Here is a 17,378-nt window from a genome sequence, read left to right on the forward strand (position 1 = left end):
GTCGGAAATGGGCGTTGCAAAGACGGGACATTCGCCCGCCTTTGCCCAATCGCGTGACTTTAAAAAAAGAAAAAAAAACACGCTAAAGCCAATGGCGGGCATCGAAAGCCTGATCGCACGAGCGCGGGGCAGGAAAGCAAACATGGACAGCACGTGTTAGAACCAAAAGCCAAGCCTGAGTAATGGGCAGGAGCCGAACAAGATAAAACAACAGGCAGCCAGGGCCCACCTACCATCAAACTGATACTAGATGATGTTGTTAAAGACCTCCAGCAGGAAGAAGACCAGGTGGTGGTTCTGCACGGCGGAGAAGAGGAACCAGCTGGTAGAGAAGGCCTCGAGGAGGTGCAGCAGCTTGTTGGCAGCCACCATGGAGAGGGACTTCAGGTACGGGGACACTGCCGCGCGAGAAAGAGGCGGGACGAGACGGGGGAAACGGAAGAGAGGAAATAACAAAGTCACGGAAGGAAGTTAGAGAGAGAGGTTGCCCAGTAAAGACCAAAGAAAGATAGGAGGAGAGTGCAGGGAGAAGGTAGGATGGAGGTAGAGTAGGGAATGTGGTGGGGAGAATAATGTAATGAGAAACGAAAGAGAAAGGTGAAGGGAAAGAAAACAAGACAAGCCCGGCGGAGCGTGGCGCGCGCGCGCTTGGGGGCGGGGGAGCGCATTCCAGGCAGGGGAGCGGACCCTTTGAAGTGCTCCCAAAAAACGGATTGCATGGCGGCACAATGCACGTGATTGTGCGCGTGCTAGCAATGCAATCCGCTTTTTGGGAGCACTTTTCAAACCCGCTTTCAATAGTCTCGCTTTGCGATCGCTTACGCAATAGCAAGGCGAGAACTAAATACCTTACAGCACAATAGTGGGAATGCATTTTGCGAGCCTGCATGCAGCCCTGCGAGTGAGGGCACTGGATTGATTGATGATTCTTTAATGGAGGGTCCAGTGACTCCGGTCACAGCAAGGGAGAGAGGGTTTGAGGGAAGTTCCAATGGGGGTTGTGATGACACAGCTGCTTTATTTGGGGTTGCTGGCTGCTAGCTTCATCAGAGGGCCCTGTCTCAGTATATGTCTTTTGTGCATTTGGAGGGTGGGGGTAGTGTGCTTGGTCACACAGGCCTGTTAATGGGAATAAAGTGCATTGGAAAGAAACACGAATTTCTACTGGTCAAACTTAGTTTGCACATATTTTAAAAGCAAACTTATAACTAGCTCCTACTTGTTACTAAAATGTACATGCCTTTGGTTTTCCGGTTGCAAACCAATGCGAGGGGCTGTAAGATATCTTTTCAAAAGATTTGTCTATGTGGGTTTCGGTGCCCCTTTGCCTGCAGGACTGTCTCTGGCCACCCTGCTACTTGGATTTACATGCCCACCATTTTATGATGGGCTGCTATCTTTCCTCACACTTCCTTTCATGCACAGTAAATGCTCAGCTCCTATTCCATGCCAGGGCCCAGACCTGATTCTGACTGCTCTGCCACGTATCATGTTTATCGGGCCATATCCTTTAGCTCGCCTCTTGCCAGGGCCTCCTTTACTCTCTACAGGTCGCCATTGCTGCCTCTTAAGCTACCATTACTGGATGGGAGATTGTTGAATCCGTTAAGGGCAGATGCCATCCAGAGCTGTTTTAAGGCATTGGCAAAGTAGGCTCTGGCCCAGGTACCCAGCCTTTTGGGGGGGCACTGATAGATCCAGCTCTGTTCTGCAGAGTCTTGCCCTGATGGAATTGAATGATCCTTAAACAGATTGCTTTAAATACCATTTTCCTTTGCTTTATTTTCAATATCGTTGATATGTGGTGCCTATTACATTTTGTTGAGAAACGTTGTGTTTGTTTCATGCAACATTCATAAAATAGTTTCTTTTAGATCAAATCAGGACCTTACATATGAGAAATGGGAGAGTGTCACAGAGATTAATTGTAATAATATTAGCGAGAATTGAAAACACACTTCCCTATTTCTAAATATTAAATGTAAACACATTTAGAATTTGGACGAGTGTGTCTGTGCACTGCCTGTGACTCGCCCAAAGAGGCTGTGAAAGAGCTGAAATAGGATCATAAGTTCAAAACTGTTCCTCACAAGGCCCCCCAAAATATGCATGGTTCCCAAAATCTTTAAGATGTCTTTGGTGCCATCTGCGAATATGTTGGCCCTAATTACCACACGTGCTGGCATGTCTAGGCTCATGGAAAACACATTTTGTGAACAAAATTCATCAAAAAAACGAATTGTAGCAAACGTACAGAATGTTTAAACGTTGAATAAGTATTTCTGAGGTTATATGAAATGCTACAGGCACTGTACATCATTTCTCTTTGTATTACAAGTGTGCTCTCATCACATTTCCTCAGTGTGAAACATTAACTTAGTGAAAGAGCATCATGATGCAGAAACAAACACTACATCTACATATGTACTTCATCCACACAGGTCTGGGTAAATAAAGGTTGACAAATACTGAATTGCCTAAAATTCACCGAATTAACAGTTGTTTGAACCCACAATGCCTTTTTCAAATGCAAGCTTGTGGTTTGTGTGTGTGTGACATGGGGAGTGGGCAGTCTTGCATTTATTTTAATGTGTACTACACTACTCTACCATATAAGAGAAATTAGTAGTAGCAATGGTCAGAAGTACCACACACTATTGATTACACTAACGTCCTCTTTCGTAGACGGCCTTATGTCAAAATATCAAACATTCTCGCTGGATGTCATCAAGAATGGTACAGCAAGATGAGCAGCATAACAAAGCCTAAATTATAATGAAATGCATGTATTTTTGTAACTTAATTATCATTCATATGGGAGGTAATAATTTCCATCTCGGAAGTTATTTACCAGAAAATGCATGAAAAATAAGTTGTATGAACTTGGGCACTCTTGCAAGGAGTAACAGAGTGTAAATAGTGTTAGCCCAGCACAGTGTCCTGGAATCCTGAGGTCAAGTGGGTGGTAATGATGGAACACAACACTGCCTGGATTCATTACATTTGAAATACACTCCAGGCATTTTTCTCAGCAGTTGGCATTCATGATGACAATCAGTTCCAGAGAGCTGCTGTCATGGTACCCTAGTAATAGCTAATACTTCTCGAGATTTAGAGGGTCAGCGTGAATCATGCTGTGTGCTTCTCTCCTCCACTCATCATTATCATTATGGTAACTTTCAGTGAGACATTAACAAGTTCTAATTCCATCGAAGTGCCTCCTGCCTGCAGAGCAGTGAAGAGGGAGAGAGTTAAATAAAAAGATTCTGTACATCTGTTTTCTACAGTTTGTAACCCAGAAATTCTTTAGGAAGCAGTGTTAAGAACAACTTGCATTTTGCACGACTATGTGTCAAGAGGGTATACTATGGGTGGTTCCATGGCTGGGTGGTTCATGTGCAGGCCCATGTAACCAGTGCTTTAAATGGACAGGTGTGGGTTGGTCCTGAGTGCCTGCACTTCTAAAATTTGAAAGGGAGAGTACCTGCACTTCTCAGCACTGGTGCACTACTTTTAATGGGAGAGTACATGCACTTCTCAGCACTGGTGCTCCACATTTAATGGGACAGTGCCAGCACTTCTCAGTTGAAAACAGTCACACTAAATCATAGAAAACTTGCACTTTTATATTTCCATTTCAAGCATTAGAAGCACCCAGCCATGTTTTGGGAGGAAATCCCTATTTACTAAAATATTTGTGAATGAGGACTTCTACCCCCCAAAACATATGTATATACCTCCTTCAAAGAATCACTCACCAACTCATCTTCAACTCACTTGTCTCGTGCAGTACAGCGCTCGCACACTCATCATTCATCCTCACCTTGACTAAGCGAGTAAGCTCACAGGCAGTCAGCTGAACCTGCTGCACACGTGTTATGCAACACAGAGATTATTATTCTGATCTGATCCAATTAGCCACAGGTGACCACTTCTTGACACCTCGCAATGATTTTACCAAAGTCTATTCCAGCAGATATGTCAACTATTCTCTACCCTTTAATCTATGCCTACTCAGGACCATTAACTTTAAACAGTAGACACAGTATTTCAGAATGGACGACTCAGTGCAGCAATCACCAAAGTGGGATTATGAACAAAAGAAATACCATAAATGGACCTGCAGAGAGATGAAAACCAAATTAGCGTATATATCTCTCACACTTCTTAATCAATCAGATTGCTAAGCGTTGCATCCTATTTCACAATAAGCTGCACACACCTCAGTTAATGGTCCTCATATACAACATGAAAACACTTCCTACATAGCATCAAAACAAATACAACGCCCTTCCAACCACATACCCTACACATAGTGTTGCTTGCTACTCATGTAGGCAAGTGCTTGAGTGATCCAACATAGGGGTAGGAGGCCCTCTATAAATATAATAATACAATACATTCAAGACGGCTCCATCCCCTCATCTCTCGTCTTCTTGGCTCTGTCCCTGTAGCTCCTGCTTCCTTGCAGCCATCCATTTAGTTCATGCCTCCTTGCATCTATCCCTTCAACTCCTGCATTCTTGGCTCTTATCGTCCTTATCCAACTGTTGAGTGATTACCTCCTTAGTCCCACCCATTCTGCTATTTCCTTCTTGTATCTTTCCCTTGAGTACTCACCTTCTTGCATCCATTCATCCAGTGCCTGTCTTTAAGTATCCCATGCTCCAACTCTTTACATCAATCGTTGCTATGGTATGTTTAAGCTACCTTAGTGTTTAGTAATAAAGCTTTGTATTTTCCTTCCTTCTAGGCAGTATTGGTGGAATAAAACCCACAATTACAATCTTTGGGGTATGCACAAAAATGTATTCTTACTGCTACCTCAATAGTCGTGCACTCTACCACCACATTGACTTTCTACAATAAAATGTTACTCAAAGAAATGAGTAAACAACCAAGAAAGTGTTTAAGCGGTGCTCAAAAATGGCAAATTAAATCAAATCAAGAGCAGTTAAAGGCAAATTAGGTGTCCAGCTGATCATGGTGCATTATCATCTCATGCATCCTTACCAGAAGGCGATGCAGCTGCATCATCAACAGGAGACAAAGCAGCATTATAACAATCACAATTGGTCCCACCACATGACCAAAAATCGCAAAAGAAAATCCCACTTGACCTGTATTGCTTCTTATGGAGCTCTAAAAAGCTCCCTTGGCTGGAATAAAGTTTCATTTCATTTATAAACGCGAGCCATTTTTTCCTTGTGTCATTTTCATTTTAATATATTTTATTTTCCATTAATTTCATTAATACTCTAATATTTTGACTTTGAGTTTCTTAGTCTAAAGTACGTTATGATCAAGAAAAATCGAAAATACTTTTTCTGTGCAGAAAAATAATTAATATAATCAATATATAAAGTGCTATACACAAATATGTTAGAGCGCTATACAATATACTCCAATAAATAATGTAAATACTATTTCAATTCCTTTGTATAGACCATGTGATGATCTTAGCAAACACAAGAAACACATTTCCATATGTATAACTTTTTCAAGGAAAGGAGTCAATCATAAAACGTATCTAGTCCCACTGTGTCTAAGCCACACATACCTCACACTCACCGTTGCTGTGCTGTAGGTCAGAATCTTGAATAGACCGGACTATTCAAGATTCTGACCTACAGAACAGCAATGGTTCAGATTATTATTACTTTTTGTTGTTCTTTTGATGGTGACAATCAATACTGGTTGGAACAAATATGCATGGCAAAAATGAGGGTATGAATGTGTGAGAGTGTGAGGTATGAGTGGTTTAGACAGAATTTTTTAGAGCCCAATAAGAAGCATTAGAGGTCAAGTGGGATTTTCTTTTGCGATTTTGGGATACTTTCCCCCTATTCATTCTTATTTATAGGTGGTACCTTGTTCTTACATATATAAACCCACCACATGACCAAACATTATGGTGCTCTGATCAAACCACAGATGTACCTTTTAGCTTTGAAGCACCAATTGTGCCAGCACTGAAGGCAACAACAACTGCAGTAAGTGTAAAAAGCAAAAGTAAAAAATCAGTGTCACCAGTGCCTCCATCCATTACAGAAGGAGTTGGAGAAATTGCAAGTACACCAGCTAGGCCTACTTTGCTACCAGTGACTGCAGAAGTTCATAAACTGAGAATACACCATCACCAGATGAATCTCTGAGTCTGCTATTGCAAACGAGTGAAGGAAGTGCTGAAATTGTAAGCGCACCAGATTTGTCACAGCTGCTACCAGTGGTGAAGAACCTAAAAATGTGTAAATTATGGGTGAGGGTGTGGCATTACATTTGGAAGAGCTAAAATCAAGCAATAGTCAGTTTTGCAAGGATTTGTACCCAAGTGATAGAGGGAACTTTCTAGACAAACCTTGGCATGATACTAAGTTACGAAGGTTTGTCATTAGAAGTGGCCCATGCAAGCTTAGAGGACCCTTCCCATGAGATAATAAAAAGAGGTGCTTTTCCACAAAGCACTACTACAAGGCAAATAGGACTGGAGATAAGACTCCAAGAAAGCTGTCATCATATTGGCGAGACAGTGTTAGAAATAGGGTTTATGGTTAACTAGGGTATGCACCTAAGCCAGGCAGAACCCACCACTCTAGTCAGGGCAATGGAGTTACACACCTAGGGTAACCCCTCCTCACCCTCTTGGTAGCTTGGCAGAGCAGTCAGCTTATCCCAGAGGCAATGTGTAAAGCGTTAGTGCAACACGCACACATACCAGTGACACGCTAGGCATACCACAAAAAGAGTCTCCATACAAGGTTATATACAAATACCCTTTGTGTTGCATATAAAACACTTTAGACCATAATCACATAAATCACTGTGCCACTAGGCACTTGTCATGACGTTACATATAACCCACATATCACTTTACCAACCAGGCAATTGTCATAGTAATACATTTAGCAGGAAAAAGTAACTACTTATAGGTTGCACACATGATGAAGCTCATGAATAACCCCACCCTGCATATATAATGTACAAAATATTTGTCAACTTGTCCCTCTAAGTTAAACACGATAGATCATAACATCAGGGCACAGCAGGCAGGTTAGGTCATACATCAATCATGGCCACTGTTAGATTAGAAAGAGAAATATGTACATCACTAAAATAGGAATTATCAAGTCAATTATAGGGCACCAATACACATGCGCTCCTATCAGGTGATATCTGGTAAGGTCTGTACCTCACCCGTAGGCTACTGTTTCCCTAACGTGTGGCCAATTCCACAGCAGAGAGCCCTGTCACTGGTTCACTCCGCTATGGCCACAACAGGACAATGGTTCTCCCCACAAGGTATGGGCTGAAAAAGCCAAGGGGGAAGAGGGTGGCCCGCTTCGGGACCACGCGCGAGACCTTGAGTGTTCCCCATAATCCACTTTAACCTACACCTGCCCGTGAGCTTAAGGCCCAGCTGGCAACAATATCTAACAATCCGGCCCCGCATGTAGAGGCCGTTCACTTGCCCTGAGCACTCGCAGGGCTCCAGGTAGCACCGGCTGGTGCTTGCAGGTGGGGCAACTTAGGTCGGACAGACGGCCTCAATACAGGAAGCCAGTGACTAGCTGAGAGGAGCGTGGTGCTCTCTCTCAGCTCTCTCTCCTAGGCAAGAAGCTTCTCCAACCACACAGTGGCACCTCCAACCCGTACCTGATTTGGACGTGAGGCGGGGTTGGAAGCAAGCCTGATGCTTCCAATGAGAAGGGGCACGAGGCTCGTGGTGTTGTGCTTCCCGTCGGCCTGGTACGGCTCTTAGCCACACCCGCACCCAGACTTGGTCAGCAGCGGCCCTCAGCATGGCATCCTCTCCTTGGTGGAACAGCAGCATCTGGTTCCAAGTCACACGCAGTGTCTCAAATCATGGTATCACAGCCCCAGTATTTATAGTGCAACATTCTTTGTTCTGGGGGCACCTCAAACACTTTTCAGAAGTGTAAAACACCCTTATTCACATCCCATGCCCTGACCCCAGATACACTACAGGGGGCGGAGACAGAATTGTGAAGGTCAGGCACTGCCCTATTCAGGTGCAGGTACAACTGCTACCACCACTCTAAATGAGGAACAGGCCAATTCAGCCAAGCGCTGAGTCACCCAGGAAAGGCAGGACACACCTCAACACCTCTTGTGACTGTCTAGAGTGAATGCACGTCCCCTTCTCCTGTCAGTTAAACCAGATGGTGAATATACATCCAGGTAGGGCTCAAAGAGTCATAAGCACACAGAAATGCCTACTTCTAAAAGTAAATTGACTAAGGGAATGAAGACAGCTACGCGTGCACTCAAAATAAACAAGAGAAACTAGTTAACTAATTGTGCTAGTTTGGTGTGAAGTACCTGAGGTGGTTCTACCCTGCCACCTAATAATGAAGACAATTACTAGAGCGCTATGTTCTAGACAGGATGTGCACTACCGTATGCACTCAATTATGAATGTGTATTAACAATTCATTGTCATATAAAATGTACTTTACTTACTAATGCATATTGTAGACACATTGTAAAACATGAGTTTCATAATGTAATCAAGATTATCCGAACGAAATACAATAAATCAAAAATGAATCCTTCTTCTTGATGTGTTCTTCTTTATTGACACATCCACATAAAGATTAAGTCCAATTTATGAATCCAACAATCCATTTATCTGGAGTTATCTGCTTTTTTTAAAAATTGTGTGTCACTATTACTTGCTGATTTTAATAGCACTCACCCTTTTCTGGCACCTCAGGACTCTGCTCCTTGAGCTCACCGCACAGCGGATTCAGCGCTGGTTGCGGACTCGAGCACCAAACAATTCCCGCCGCCATTGCCGGCGAGACGCGAGGTCACGCCCACTTTGAGGCCACGCCCCCGCCCTTCCTTGCCCTTGATAATATGTGTATTCACCGTACGCGCAGCGGACGGGCGCAGCGGGTGCGCCGTTTGCGTGCCGAAGGCGCGCCTAAGGCAAGCCCGTCTACGCCCGTCATCGCCAAGACATCGCCTCTCGCCTGTCCCCCTGCTCAAACTCCACGGAATGTTTACCGATATGATAGGGAGCGTCTCCTCGCTCTGAACTTGGCCCAGAGATGTGACAAGCTAGTCGGCTGCCTTGGACAGACTGGCCTACATTGTAAGTCCTGCAACTTTGACACACCCAAACCCTGCCTATCTGGACACAAAGCCAGTGTGCCAAAACACACTCCCCTCACGGTCCTCCAGCTGAATGTCAGGTCGCTTGTAAAACACCATCCTGAAGTTAATACTCTCTTAACTGACGAGAATCTGGATATTCTATTTTTATGTGAAACCTGGCTCCAGGACGATCTGACCAGCATTCCGAGCCTCACGCTGCCGGAGGGCTTCTCTATGAAGCCTATCAATAGAGACACTAGGGGAGGTGGTATAGCTGTCATATACCGAACGCTATACACCTGCTCTTTTATGAAGGAAGACATTGAGGGGTGTGAAAGTGCTCGTTTTAAAATCACTACGGGCCCCCACTTTGCCCTCTCCGGGCTCTACATCTATCGACCTCCGGGACCCACCTCCAAGTTTATTGAGGAACTTCTAGAGGTGGCTCATGCCCTAGTAGTGACCTCGCCTAACTTTACTATACTGGGAGATCTTAACCTCCACTTTGACTCCATTTTAGACCCCACCATCAAAAATCTTCTGGCGGATTTTACAGCCGTACAGTTAAATCCACTTATTCATACCACTACACACTCTGCTGGTCATTTACTAGACCCTGTCTTCACCAATATCCCGGAGGCCAGGGCTGACCCACCCAAACCCATGGGATGGACTGACCACTTTCTTATCAGATTTACGATATTGGTAAGAGAATTGCCCAATAAAGAAGTGTCTACCTCTTGTCTTAAGAGACCATGGCATAAACTACAAACTGATGACCTTCTCACCACTTTAGGAGAATTCCATCACAAAGCCACTAAGGATATCAACACGTCCTATGCTGCTTTCCAGGACTGGATTATTAAAGGACTTGACTCCCTTATACCAGCTAAATGGACTAAAGGACGTAGCTCCCCCTCCAACCCATGGTATAATGAAAATCTGAAAATTATGCGGAAAGAGTGTAAAGTAGCTGAGCGTAGTTGGAGAAAGGAGTACAAAGACAGGGATAAAGCTCTTTAACCGGCCAAATTAAAACTCTATCACAAAGCCATACGCGCTGCGCGCGCGTCCTTCTAAGCAATAGAAATCAACTCCAGCACTAATCCTACAAAAACTATTTTTAAATTAGTGCAAAAACTTCAAAATTGTGGCAATCCAGCCTCCTGTATTACCTCCACACAGCAGTGTGAGGATCTCGCCGTTTTCGTTATAGATAAGGTGAGGAAAATTTATAGTGCCTTCTCACAGGATTTTCCCGACCTCACTAACCCCGTTAATCCACCTATCAAGGGCACTAGGCTGTCACTCTTACCTGAAATTTCCCATGACGACCTAGCCAAACTTTGTAGAAAGGTTAAGTCCGGCTCCCCTTCAGATCCCATGAGACCGGCCCAATTTCTTGAGTCTTTAGATTTTTTTCTCCCTTCCCTGGCCACGCTACTCTATCTCTCCTTTTCTTCGGCTGTGGTCCCAACCTGCTGGAAACAAGCATGGGTTACCCCTATTATTAAAAAGCCTACTTTAGACCCCACAAAGTTGGAAAACTTTAGACCCATCTCGCTGCTCCCCTGGGTGTCTAAGCTAGCAGAAGCCCACGTGAATAATGTCCTGTCCCACCACATGGTCCAAAACAACATCTTGGACCCATCTCAGAATGGGTTTAGGCTAGGTCATAGTACCGAGTCTGCCCTTTCGTCCACCACCGAACACCTCCGGAATATACTAAATGCCGGTCAGAGTGCTGCGCTGATTCTGCTTGATCTCAGCGCAGCCTTTGATACGGTTTCCCATAACATCTTGCTAAAACGCCTTGAGGCTATAAGGATTAGTGACCTCGCCCTTGACTGGTTCCGCTCATTCTTGAAGGACAGATCCTTTAGGGTCTCAGCTCCTCCATTTATCTCCCGGTCCCACTCCATCGGCCAAGGAGTCCCCCAGGGCTCTGCACTCAGTCCATCCCTTTTTAACCTTTATGTGCAGCATCTCTCGGCAGTGGCCAAAGAGTGGGACCTCACGCTGGTGTCGTACGCTGACGACACGCAGCTGGTCATCACTCTCACTGAGGGCCCCTCTATTTCGGCCACGAGATTTAGGGATGGCCTGGCTGCAGTTGCCCAGTGGATGACGGGCAACTGCCTACAGCTGAACGCTGGGAAAACGGAGGTGCTGCTCCTCGGAAAAAACTCCAGTTATTGGAGTGATCACTGGTGGCCTTCCTTGCTGGGCCCCATCCCATCACCGAAAACTCTGGTGAAAAACTTGGGTATATGGCTGGACTCCTCGCTTAGTTTTCAGACACACACAAAGAAAGTGGCTGCTACTTGTGTTGGCCTGCTGAGGAGCCTCAACCCAATACTCGGTTTCTTTGATTCCAAAACGCGCCAGCTAATAATCCAATCCATCATTCTCTCCCGGTTGGATTACGCCAGTGTTCTATTTTTAGGCGCCAATAAAGCAGAGATAGCACGGCTGCAACGGGTACAGAACTCAGCGGCAAGGGCCGTGGGGGGCCTCCCCCGTAGGTGCTCCGTCAGAGCTACTATCCAAAGATTACACTGGCTTCCTATCGAATCTAGAATTCAATTCAAGACCCTCACTATTGCTTTTAAAATTCTTAAATCAGAATGTCCTGAACTTTTACGCCCGCTCTTAGTACCTTACATCCCTCAACGCAATTTGCGTTCTTTAGGTCAACAGCTTGTGACTGTTCCTCGAACGAAACTCTGTCGTGTTGGGGGTCGCTCCTTCAGAGTTCTGGGGGCAAAACTTTGGAACTCTCTGCCACCGAACATTCGCTCCCTGAATAACTTGTCCGCCTTCCGGAAGGCAATTAAAACTCATCTGTTCCCACTGTCTTAGGCCTTCTGTCTCTCCCTCCCCTTTTCCCTCAGCAGGTATTTAATGTTTTTTAGCGCGGGGACGCCTCGTTGCTGGGGCAGCTGTTCGCGCTTAATCAAATTCATAACATAACATTTGATAGAGAAACTTAATTCAATGCCAATGCATTTCGGGTGTTATCATCACCCTTCTTCAGGGGGTATCTACAAATAACAAAAGAGTTCATCATTTTCAAATTGTATCCTAAATTCTGTTCATCAATAATGAGCTCCAAATGCAGCTTGAAAAGAAAAGAAAAGAATGGTGTATCGTCAACCAGGAGGATTAAAGTGGAGCTATTCGTATTTAACAAGAGCTATTAATAGACCTAAAAGGTGATTGTGAAAGAAAACAGATGCAGAACCACAATGCCCACAATACACCAGTGTGCTGTATGTTCCAATGCTTTGTTTCACCAGGGTGTTTACATGTGAACGGCAACTCTTCATAGACTGCAAGTAAGTAACTTGTGAACTTTAGGCACATAACTGAGTTGCATCATTTTTGATATTTAACAACGTCCGTTACATTCGTGTTTAATTTTACTTTACAGAGATCACCGTACAGATCTTTACGGTGCTTGACACACGTTATACAGTTGGAACGTGAAACGAGCAAGCCAAGTTTGGTTTTTTGCCTCTCAACGTATAATTTCGCTTTAACATATTTAGTGACGGGAAACAGTGGTGAGTTTTTGTTTTACCGCATCGTGTAATTAACAGTCTGGCTCACGCGTAGATGAACGATTCATATTCACACCGACTTTTGTTCCACAGAACGCAAGTCATACACTTAAACAGCAGCCCTGGGCCTCTATTTCAGTTTACAGCTGATCAACTTTAAGGTAGCCAATACAGTCTTCGAGACTGGTAGATACCTACATCGCATGTGCATTGGAACATACAGCACACTGGTGTATTGTGGGCATTGTGGTTCTGCATCTGTTTTCTTTCACAATCACCTTTTAGGTCTATTAATAGCTCTTGTTAAATACGAATAGCTCCACTTTAATCCTCCTGGTTGACGATACACCATTCTTTTCTTTTCTTTTCAAGCTGCATTTGGAGCTCATAAACAGAATTTAGGATACAATTTGAAAATGATGAACTCTTTTGGTATTTGTAGATAACCCCTGGAGAAGGGTGATGATAACACCCGAAATGCATTGGGATTGAATTAAGTTTCTCTATCAAATGGATTGTTGGATTCATAAATTGGACTTGATTTTTATGTGGATGTGCCAATAAAGAAGAACACATCAAGAAGAAGGATTCATTTTTGATTTATTGTATTTCGTTCGGATAATCTTGATTACATTATGACCTCCATGTAATTTTCTTTTGTCCGCTATATACACAATCCAGGAAAAAATGGATTATTCCCCTATGTAAAAAATGGGGTTTTAGAAAACACATGGAGGCATACCGAATACTAAAAACGGATCTATCCCCTCTAACCGTTTTTGCTGTTAGCAAATTTTTAGACGCAATGTGGAAAATAAGGAGAAAGTATTGTAAACATGATATCATCTAGTTTTACATTTCTCTGTTATGAAGGAATAATGCTAATTGTGTCTGTTAACGTGTTTAGTGGCTTTTACAACTATAAGTGCATGATGGATATATCCCTTTTTTTCTTTTATTGTAATAACTATGAAATTCTATGTCACCCTGTGTTACAATTGTGGAATTTATGTTATTTTGTGTTATCTTTTATGACTCATTGTAGTCGAAATAAAGATTATAGAAGGAAGGATTACATTATGAAACTCATGTTTTACAATGTGTTTACAATATGCATAAGTGAGTAAAGTACATTTTATATGACAATGAATTGTTAATACACACTCATAATTGAGTGCATACGGTAGTGCACATCCTGTCTAGAACATAGCGCTCTAGTAATCTACTTCTAAAAGTGGCATTTCTAAAATATTATCAACAAATCCGTATTCACTAATAATCAGGATAAATTACTACTATTCAGAACATACCAAATATGGCCATGCTACCCCTTTCACATTAGAAATCACCACTGAAGCACATATCCGGGAATTCCCAATGCAAACCTATGAGACGGCAGCCTCACAGCAGTGAGAAACCAAATAGGTTGTTTGTCACTACCAGGAAATGCCACACAATTAAGGCACATGTGCTACCTTTTACCTACACAGTACCCCACCAATAGGGCTAGCTAAGGCCTACCTTACAGGTGACTTATATGTAGTAAAAGGGGAGTTTTAAATGTGGCAACCACTTTAAATGCCACGTCACTGCAGCAGTAAACTGCTTAAGTAGGCTCTGCAGCAGCAGAGGCCTGAGACAGGTTAGAAAAGCTACTTCGGTGGGTGACGCAAGCAGCACTGCAGGCCTACTAGTAGCATTTAATTTACGGGCCCTGGGTATATGGGATACCACGGTACAAGGGACTTACAGGTAAATTAAATAGGCCAATCTTACCAAGTTTACTAGAGAGAGCACTTGCACTTTAGCACTGTTCAGCAGTGGTAAAGTGCCCAGAGTCATAAAACCAACAACAAATAGGTCAGAAAAAATACAGGAGGAAGGCAAAAGGTTTGGGGATAACCCTGCAAAAAGGACCAATTCCAATACAAGGCATGTCTCGAAAAATGAAAGAACATGATATGACGTACTCACATTTATCATCTTTTGCTGTACACGGAAGATGGCGGCACACTGAGACGATCGATACACAATTGGAATCAGACTACAAAGAGCAGGTGAACTATTGGACACAAATTCTGAGGAGGATCATCAATGTCATACTCCTGTTGTCAACTTGCAATTTACCTTGCAGAGGACATAGAGAAAAACTAAAAGAAAAAGATGTTGATGGTGATGATTTTTTGGCAGTCATTGAGCTTTTGGCCAAATATGATTCTCTTTTAAACCATCTGATTAAAAAGAGGGTAGAGTTAAATACTTGAGTCCTGCTATTCAAAATGAGCTTATTAAAATGCCTTCAAATAAAGTACAAAATGAAAAAGTAAGTGAAATAAAAAATGCACCATTTTACTCTGTTATAATGGACACAATGCAGGACATTAAAAAAGAAGACCAATTAAGCCTGGTTATCCGATATGTAACACTGTGCCTTAATATTGAAGAAATTCCAACTGAAGTCAAAATTAATTAAAGCTTTGTTGGCTTCCATAAAAAACACAGACCAAACTACTGAGGAGATAGCAACTGAACTTGTAAATGTCATAGAGGAGAAAGGCCTGGTGCTTAATAAATGTTGATGTCAGCGATGTGATGGTGCCAGCACAAAGAGTAGTATATATAGTGGAGTGCAAACAATAATACGACAGAAAGAGCCCAATGAAGTCTATGTACACTGTGCTGCTCAAAATCTGAATTTAGTGTTGAATGATGCCTGCATGCACATTCCTGCATTGCAGAATTTTATGACATTCTACAGAAAGTATATTTATTTTTCAGTTAAAGCATCAAACGGTGGGAACTTGTTACAACTACAAAAGAGAACACAACTCATTCAAAGCCAACACTGAAGAGAATCTGTCCAACATGTTGGGCATCCAGACATGATGCTCTGTTTGCTCTATGCTTTCGTTATATGGATATCATGAAAGCACTCACTACTATTTTAGTGTAGTTTAAAAACGTTGATGAGCGCGCAGACGCTCAGGGTCTTAGAAAGCGTATGGAGACTTTTGAGTTTGTGTTAATGGTTGTAGTCCAGTCCAAAGTGCTGGAGACAATGAGCATTGTGTCCAGACTGCTTCAGTCTAAAGATCTGGACCTTTTACATAACAAGAATTAGTAGTGCCTGTGGACATTGTAGGACAATGACATATATACTTATAATATGGCATTCGTTCAGCCACATTGTAAAACTCCACTTGCGGTAAGAGCACACTTTACGCACAGATATGACTCATTTAGAGACTTTCTATGGTCAACACACTGGTATTCCTTTTTTTTATTCTTTTTTCTTACCCCCTAGAAATACTTAACGAAAAGGACATTTTGGTTGACCCATTTTTCCACACCGACGTATAATTGAACATACACGTTCCAGACTGTCAGATCCTCTTCCTTCTTCCCCCCACTTGCAGGGGTGAGTTTCTTTCAGTATACTGCAAAAATAATTGAAATGCGTTGCATTCATCTCAACTAACGATTCCTTGTGCAAATCGTAAGTCTCCTCTCAAACAGTGCCTGGCTGGGCCCTTTGTAAGTAATCTTTTCCTCTACCTCACTTTCTTTCGGGTGCACATACCACAAATTTGACAGAATACATATTTAATACCAGGTAATAGAGCTTTCCCCAGTCCCATATCTTTTTCTCAATCATGAATTTATTTAGATTATTGATCCCCTCTTTATTTAATTTCAGGTGTCTCTTTATCTTAGGTCCTGATGAGACGTCATATTTCATAGGAGGTTGAAACGCCGTCGACACGCTTGTAAAAGTGAACCATTGTACTCATCCTCCGTTATTGTCACAGGAGGTTGTGATTGATTACTGAAAAATTGATTTGATTGTCGCTTTTTGCTCTTGTATTTTTTAAACCTTAATTTATGTCACAATTAGTCACCTGTGTATATAGGTTCTACTTTTCACTTGGGACACCATACACTGCCTATGTATTATTACCTGATTTATTTATAAATTATAATGCATCTTACCTGCTGGTCTTCCTGAGTGCTTTTTCTAAGTTTGTACATCTTCTCCCGAAATATTGGCAGTGTGCTGAACAAATAAAATTTTTATAAGTATCTATCTGGCACATGCATCAAGCAAAAATCCAGTCGGTAAAATACCGAATCGCAAAAATCACCCGTTAGCGAGTATCAAAACCCGAATCCCAATGCATCAACCCAAACTGTGAGCAATTAACAAATCGCTAAATAAATACCGGAATAATACCGATTCGCAAATAACCAATATGCAAAAATACAGAATTGCTAAATACCGAATTAGCTATCACCGAAATCACTAATAGCTCCGGCAAGTGCCAATGACCAATAACAAATCGCTACCCAATGCAACAACAGTCGCAAATACCGAAAATCCCAAAAATCGCTATTTAGCATGAGCAAAATAAGGGGAATCAGAACCTGGAGGTAAAGTTAAAAAAAAAGTTTTGTGAACAAAAAAAAAATCTCAAACATGTGCAACTGATTGTGGTAATCACCAAACCCTTAAATGTGGCCAAGGAGACCCTGTTGGCTAGCACAAAATGGCAGCCCTCTACGTGCTTGCAAGGAGGATGCGTATCAATGCGGCAGGACAGCGCAGGAGAAGGGTCCAGGACAGAGTATTCAGACTGCGCATCACCTTGCTCGGACAGAATGAGGACGAGGTGTACGAGAAGTATCGACTGAATCGTG

Source organism: Triturus cristatus, chromosome 6 (assembly GCF_964204655.1).
Source record: "Triturus cristatus chromosome 6, aTriCri1.1, whole genome shotgun sequence".
Classification (NCBI taxonomy): Eukaryota; Metazoa; Chordata; class Amphibia; order Caudata; family Salamandridae; genus Triturus; species Triturus cristatus.